This window comes from Aphis gossypii, chromosome X (assembly GCF_020184175.1).
Source record: "Aphis gossypii isolate Hap1 chromosome X, ASM2018417v2, whole genome shotgun sequence".
Lineage (NCBI taxonomy): Eukaryota > Metazoa > Arthropoda > Insecta > Hemiptera > Aphididae > Aphis > Aphis gossypii.
The window spans coordinates 44,705,959-44,714,024 of NC_065533.1; the positions used below are offsets into that span (position 1 = coordinate 44,705,959).

An 8,066-nucleotide genomic window follows, 5' to 3' on the forward strand; every position below is an offset into this window, starting at 1 on the left:
ACTCGTTTAGATACTTTCAACGACCATAAACCGCATAATATTTTCATTTGTTCAAACTTTATTAAAAACGTTCTAATAATAATAAATCAGGCGTTCAAGAATACTATATTCTTAGATCCAGTATTAACGCCTAAGTCCGTAATCAGGAACATTTAAAAAATTTAAGGTGGCATTCGCATAATAGTTTGTTATCATGATAGTTTAATTATTTTTCAAACTCAAACCTCTTGTTTTTTTTTCCACAAGCCACAGATATTTTGTAAATTGTAAACTATATTCTTATTATAAACACTTTATACTATTATTTTATAGTATTATAATTTATAAGTAAATATACATAGCTTATGAAAACGAAAAACTCGAAAGATACTCACTCTGTTGCTACGATCAGTAAGTGATGGCATGTTGCCGATTTCAAAGATATTTTATACGTTTAATGTTAAACGACGATAATATTATTATTTATTATGTATGTACATATTAATAATTATGGCGATTTTAAATATTTTGCATTAATATTGTTTTAAAAAAAATTTATCGTAAACCTGCTTATATAAAAATTAATTCATGTACATTTTACATTTTTAAATATAATTATTATTTATTTTATTCTGAATATTAAATTGTCCATGATTTTGTTATTTGTGATGTAAAAAAATTATGAACATTTATTGTACAATATCATGTTGATAATAATGGTGCTCATAATTGTTATTACATATATATATATAAATATTAGTGAACGTCGATACAAAATTGACAATAAGAAACGATAATTATTCTCTTTGATTTTTTTTTTTTTTTTAAAGCGATTTAATATTATTGTATAACTGTTATGGCTTTATTAGATCTTTCTACGCATTTATTTTTACTGCATTATTATATCTTACCACAATTCAATAAAAACGTTTGTATTTTTATTTTTTTGTTACAATATATTAAAAAAAAACCTTGTATTCTTGTTGACGACTGACAAGGAATTTCATGAAATTATTTCTAAAAAAAAATATAACGCATTTGGTTTTAATTCCCGAGTGATTATATGTTTATGAATGAATTCGTTGAGTTGTTGTCGAGTCTTGTCTGTACTCATAATTCAATACCATATAAAGAAGTAGTCGTTTTTATTTATTCCCCTTGTAACGTACTATATATTATAATAATATGTTATAGACGTATACTTTATTCATTCGACAAATTATTTAGTGGCCCGTCGTCTTACCTCACTCCTCTATAAAGGCACATCATAACATTCATAACTATCGGAATCTTATTTTATCTCGTTAGTCGTTTTCCATTTAAATCTTACTGTACGTATATATATATATATACCTATATAAAAACGATAAATTATATTAATAATTCTTATTGACTGTCTAAACTCTAAATGAACATTATAATGTGTAATTCGTGTTTTTCGTTTATCGCGTTCAAAATGTCTCCGGGTTTCCATAATATTAATATTTATGACCGCGTATTTTAACATAACAGTAATAGTAATAAAATTAAAAACAACATTCTGTATGAAAAAAAAATCAAAATCTCTCGAGCGCATTGAAATGCACTTCACTCAAAGACGTCGATCTGGTAAAAAAAAAAAATCGTCATTTTTGACATAACACGTTGACTATAATGGATGGAGATCGTACGTACCTACTACGACTACGTGTACGTTTTGAAATCAACCACGTCAATAATATGACATTTTCGAGTTTTCGACAACAGAAATGATCGAGATTTACTCTTAGTGAACATTAATTATACTACTCGTAGTAGGCACACTACTACTTATATGTAAATTTCTTTCATCCGCTTGTCCAATATATAGCTAAGTACATTTTAGGCCTACAAAAATTTATATTATACCTATCAATACCTATTAATTATATTTTATATCAACCCCTATTCTACATAAACGCATACGTGTTTTTATTGCAGATTTCGCTTAATTAATTGTTCACGTTTACGTTTTTATCAATACAGTGTGTATGGTGTGAAACAAACACAAATTAAATATCAACCTATATATAATAATATTGAGGGTACGCCAGCAGTTAGGTGCCTTCCTCTCTCTTGTGCCACAAAATTATTATTTTTTATGTGACCTAATGGCATTATTGCAAGAAGTATATAACTATTTATGAATTATAAGCACAGATTTTAAATAAATATTAATTTTAGAAAAAAAAATATATATTTATTTGTTAATAATAAATACCCTAATTGGGCTCAATTGTATAGTTTATAAATTAAAATTTAATATTTATAATTAATATACAAATCATATGATTTATAACCTAACCTATTGGAAGATATTATATTCTTAAGAGTATTGTGTAATACTTGTATATTAAACGAAGTATTTACATAATACTACTGAAATATTACACACTTAAGTCCATTATATTACATTACTTTTATAAATGTGTAAATGCAGACACTAATTGGTCTATAAATAACTAGTTTTGTTATTATGTTTTATTTTTGCGTATTCTAACCGAAAAAAAATTAATAATCGTATATTTCTGCATAATAGTTCATGATAGTTATTAAATAATAACATATAGATTTTTAGAACAATTTAATAAATTATCAATCGTAATTTCTATTTTGTATTAATGAACATTTGACATTTTTACAAAAAGCATAGAAATATAATTAAATTATCATACCAAAACAAACATGATTGGAAAATTTAATTTCAATTTTCAGTACAAATATTCATACCTATCAATAATAATTAGGTATATTATATAAAAATTAAAATTTTTAATTTAAAAAAATCTCATTTTATTAACTAAAATTTAAATATAAGTAACAATTATTAATGATGATCACAATTATTGTATTCTCATTAAAAAATATAATATTATTACAATGATTGAAATTTAAAAGAAATATTTTATTCAAATCTATGGCTGAAATATTTTATTTTTCAAAAAAAAATATTATTTGTTTTTCAATAATACTTACAGGAACTTATAGATTTTATAACTCTACTATCTATAACATATATAATACACAATGGATGTTGGTAATTTATTATATTATTATAGTATTCTACACACAATATTTATTTGGTCTATATTGAATTTACTATGTATTCCATAAACTATTTTTTCAGGAGACACACAAAATATGCAGTCAATTATGCTTCACAGTCTCGTTATCTGTCACATTATTTTAATTTAAAGACATTTTTATGGCCATTCTAGGACTAGTTAAACCTCCTTATCTCTTTTTTATTCACACCAGTTAATTCGTGTACATTTCGTACAACTCTTCGGTCTTTCCTTCTTTTGTCTTCTATAATATATTTTATTTCCATAACCTCTCAACTGCCTTCGAGTCGGCTTTCATTAAAACATAGCCGAAACATTTCAATATATTCTCCCTTATTTTTTCTATAATTTCTACCATTCGTACACTTCCACTAATGAATTCATTTCTTATTTTATCCCTTTATAGCCACTCCACGCATCCCTATTAGCATTATAATCTTTGATATACTCACCCTCTTTTGTGTCTTAATACACGCTGCCTAATATTCCGACCTATACAACGTGACTGACCTCATAACTGCTTTATAAAATATACCTTTTAATCTCGATGGCATTCACATGTCACACACAATACCTGACACTTCTCTGCGATTCATTCATTCATAAACAATTGTATTTCTAATGTTCAACATTTTCTTATTCCGCCGATTCTTAATACTTGAATTTATTTGCTTCACTGCATTCACATACAACATTATCCTCCATCTCCATACATTCCTAATAAAAATTGCTCGATTACTTCCTCCAAAATTATACACAATTATCTCTGTTTTACTCTTACTTATCCATAATAACCTAACCATTCTAACCTAAGGGAAGAGCCTTTCGAACGCTATTCTCCAGTCTTCCAAACTCGATGAATTAAAATATCAACAATTTTTTAAGTATAATAGTTGTGTTGTGTGTTGGTATTTTTAAATTTTGATTTAATAAGAAAAGAAAAATTATGGCAACTATACATGACATGTGGTCTACAATGGAAATACCACACTAAATATTACCTCTTTAGACTTCTATTGAAGTAAAATCTGGTGAATAGCCAATTTATTGATCTACTTAAAATAAGTAATATTGTTTTGAGGAAATAATTATTTGATTAATTTTAGCTACCCAATCATAAGGGGTTCCTTATTTTTTATTAAGTATAGAATTTCTAATTCGACATATTTAAGTATATTTACGTAAATAATCTTGAATCGTAGATCAAAATAGCTAAAACTTTTATTTAGTTTTTTATTGAATGAGTAACGTATTAACGACCAAAAGTATTGATAAGTTAAAAAAACTACATTAAAAACACTGAAACTCGTATTTTTGAAACATTTAGTTGCTTTTCTTCAATAATTTCAAAATTGTTTTTTTTCGACGTAATTTAAGTGATTCTATATAACTTTATTTCATAATAATACCACAAAGAGCGATTTTCCAGTTTTCTCGCATTCAGACTTTATACTCTATGGTCCGCTCTGTACAAGCAATTATAATATTGTGTAATATTATTATAATATTGGAGTGTTGTATACGTGCTCGGCACCGTCGATGGGATTGACCCGATTGCAGGTTGTGGGTAAAAACGGACGATAGAGAGAGAGGGAGAGTATTACCGCTCCTTTATACCCGCGACAATGCAACTTTCGAGAAAACAATATCTAGTTACCTAGACAATAACAATATTATTTCATTCGTCCCGTTTTGTGTAAGCATTACAATGATACCTAGCTATATTCTTAGACTATAATAATTATTATTCGACTCGGGTTGTGAATGAAAACAGTCAATATACTAATCTTCGACTACAGCGGTCATCGAGACGAATCTTCAGTCCGATGGTCTCACAATACAGCATATATACAAAAGTATTTTTAAATTTTTAAATCAAGTACGAACTTCCGATATGGGTGAGGTCGTAGTGATTAAAGTGACGCTGTAAGGTATATAATAATAATAATAATAATCATTATTTTGTTAGTGACCGTTATTATTAATAAATAACATAGTGTATCGAATTATTACAAAACCATGATAGTGTGAGGTGGTCGTCACACGACCGCCACAATCGTGATACACCACCGACACTTGTCATCGTAAAATATTACGACATAAAAAAAAAAGAAAAAATCATGTTCGACGTTGGTGTCATTTAAGACTTTTCAAACGGCGTGTTTTCGTTTGTGCGAACAAACGTATATGAAAACATCGACGACGCATGCACGACCCGCCCCAAAGTGTAGGTATTTCATCTCACAAAATTGGATTTATCATCGTACACGTATATATTATTATATTATACTCTGTGAGTGTGTTGTGTATAATATGATGTCTGTACGTATATCGCGTGATGCGAAGGATTTTCGGTCGATTGTTACCAACTATATAGCAAACTCGAAAGCACGCGCGTGTTTTAAATATATAATAGTAATAATAATAATAATAATAATAATAACGTTATCTCGCCACCGTGAGACGAATATATTTTTTAGTGCGTTTTATTTTCAGTGCGTATTGTACACCGCCGCGTGTGTATCGTCGATTCGGGAGATACGACTCGCGCCAACAATAACGTAATAATATATATTATATAAGTGTATATATATTGTGCAGGTATATATAGGTAGGTAGAATACGGGTAGAACGATATGTACGCGCTCGACGACTCCCGAGGGACCGACATCACCGCCGCCGCTACCGACTGCCGCCGACTGCCGAGTCGAGTCGCGCACCAACAAATTAGTCGTCAGCGGAAACTTTCGACAGCCGAGTTTTCCGGTGCGGAGCGGCGTGTCTAATTATAAGCCTGCGTTCCTTCTTCGGGCATACATACCGCTGCTCCTGCTCCGTCTCCGCCGTCGCGCCGTGCTCTTCTACGCGCTTTTTTCCGACCCCCATCAGACGAAAACGCGCTCGATGACTACGATAATAATAATGCTTCGACGACGCGTAGTCCTCTCCGACCTAATCTCTCTTTTTCACTCCTTCGCTCACTCTCTCTCTCTCTCTCTCTCTCTCTCTCTCTTTCTTTCTTTCTCTATCTATCCATCTACCTCTCGACCGATATGAGTACGACGCGTATCGCGTAATAATAACAATTGTCAACGGTACGGCGGAGGCTTTAAATACAATGCCAGTAAAATATTATGCTCACTCTTTATAATATTATATACCTACTCGCTATCTGTTGTACCTACATACTGGGCTAGGTATTTCCTTCGCGACTTTTGTCTCGTCCTGCACGACCGCCGCCGCGCGCCTGCCTCGGAGATTCGAATCTCTCGCGCGGTTTTTTAAGGCGGTGGCGACGACGACGACGACTCTCCATAACGTTATTATAATGATATATTATTATACGGTCTATACCACCGCCGACCATGCCGAGTTTTGCCTGTGTACACTGTACATTATTATTACTATTATTATTATTATTATTGTTATTATTATTTTTGCGGTATGTCGTTACCTAGCTATATCTAAACACGAATATCTCTGCGAAACCGCATCGATAACTCTCAATACCATTTTCATATATAAAAATGTATGATTTACCTAAGAGTAAAGGTACAACAATATAAATTATTATTGTTTTAGAAAAATATAGAAGAAATGTCCATTTTCGCGAATTGGATCGTTAACCATGGAATTTCCTGTGGACACGTGGCACACGTTCAAATAGCGTGATTAGATTAAATTTGTTTCATTTTACATTTTTTTTTTTTTTAAAGAATTTTCTTATTCTGTATTGAACGTTTAAGATTTATTTTCAGTGTTGTGAATAGTATTTATTTACATTTAAAAACAAATTCTACATAAGATCCATTTTGTACATTTAACAGAAAAAAAAACAATGTTTGGTACTTCTGGGCCTCGGCTTATTTATTTTATATTACCTATTTAATCGTATCTCAAAAACCTATTTAAACCTTTATTTTACATAATCACATGTATAAGAAATTGAAATGTATGTTAACGAATCATTGAAAATTGTAATTATGTATAAATAATGTGTACATTTAACTTTTTCCATTTATATTTAATATAATCTAATAATATGTGTAACATAAGTTCTTAATTCTAGCCCATAAAATATACTTTATTAGGTACCATGTTTGATATTGCAGCGTATTAATTAGAACAAATACAAAAAGTCAAAAACCGTATGATTTTCTGTCAACATTACAACACAAAAATTGAAAAATACGTAAAATAAGACACACTCGTATCAATTCACTAAAAATAATGAGTTTTTGAAAGTCTCGTTTTAATATTTTTTCCACTGCTATAAAACCCATCTAAATATTCAATATTAATTATTTTACTTTAAACAATTTTCGTTTAAAATATTTACCTACTATTATGAAAAAGTTTTTGTAAAATTTAATTCGGAAGATGAAATGAAAGTTGTATACTGTTTCTGTAATCCTGTCCATCACTCAGACGGATCGTCGAAAATCGCGATAAACTTTCGATATTGGCTTGACGTTAAATCATACTGACATGTTATCGTTTTAAGTAGATATTTTTTCAATATTTTAGTGTGATAGCATAGACGTGTAAAAAAGGATAGTTCGCATCGTTTGCATTATTATATATTTAAGATTATAATGATTAATTATTATTTTATGAGTCGAGAAACCACTCGTTTAAACTATGCAACAAAACATAATTTTTGAATACTTAATCAAATACTTGTTATGGGATTATAATATTTATTGCAATATTACCAATAAAGTATGTAGGATAATAGGGTAATATAGTATATATTATAGGTTATTAGTGAAAACTTATAATTATTTATTGATATTTACGCGTATGTAGTTAAAAAAATATTACATTTAGGTAATGTCGTATCCACGTTAAATTTGTTTGAATTTCTATCATTAAATGTATGACTCGATTTTTTCATAAAAAATATTATCTACTCGAGAAATGTCAATAACTCTTTGTGTATTATTAACACAGAAGTAGAAGTCCGTTAAATAAAAAAATGACAGTGAGCAATTTAAATAAGTT

General features: G+C 29.3%; 1 long non-coding RNA gene across 1 annotated transcript; it reads left to right on the forward strand.

The window, feature by feature from the left end:
- The first annotated feature begins 4,766 nt into the window (after positions 1 to 4,766).
- On the forward strand, positions 4,767 to 7,099 carry LOC126552749 (uncharacterized). The gene is made up of 3 exons (XR_007606163.1): positions 4,767 to 4,993; positions 5,060 to 5,289; positions 6,645 to 7,099. It is a non-coding gene; the product is annotated as an uncharacterized LOC126552749 (long non-coding RNA).
- The last annotated feature ends 967 nt before the right edge of the window (positions 7,100 to 8,066 follow it).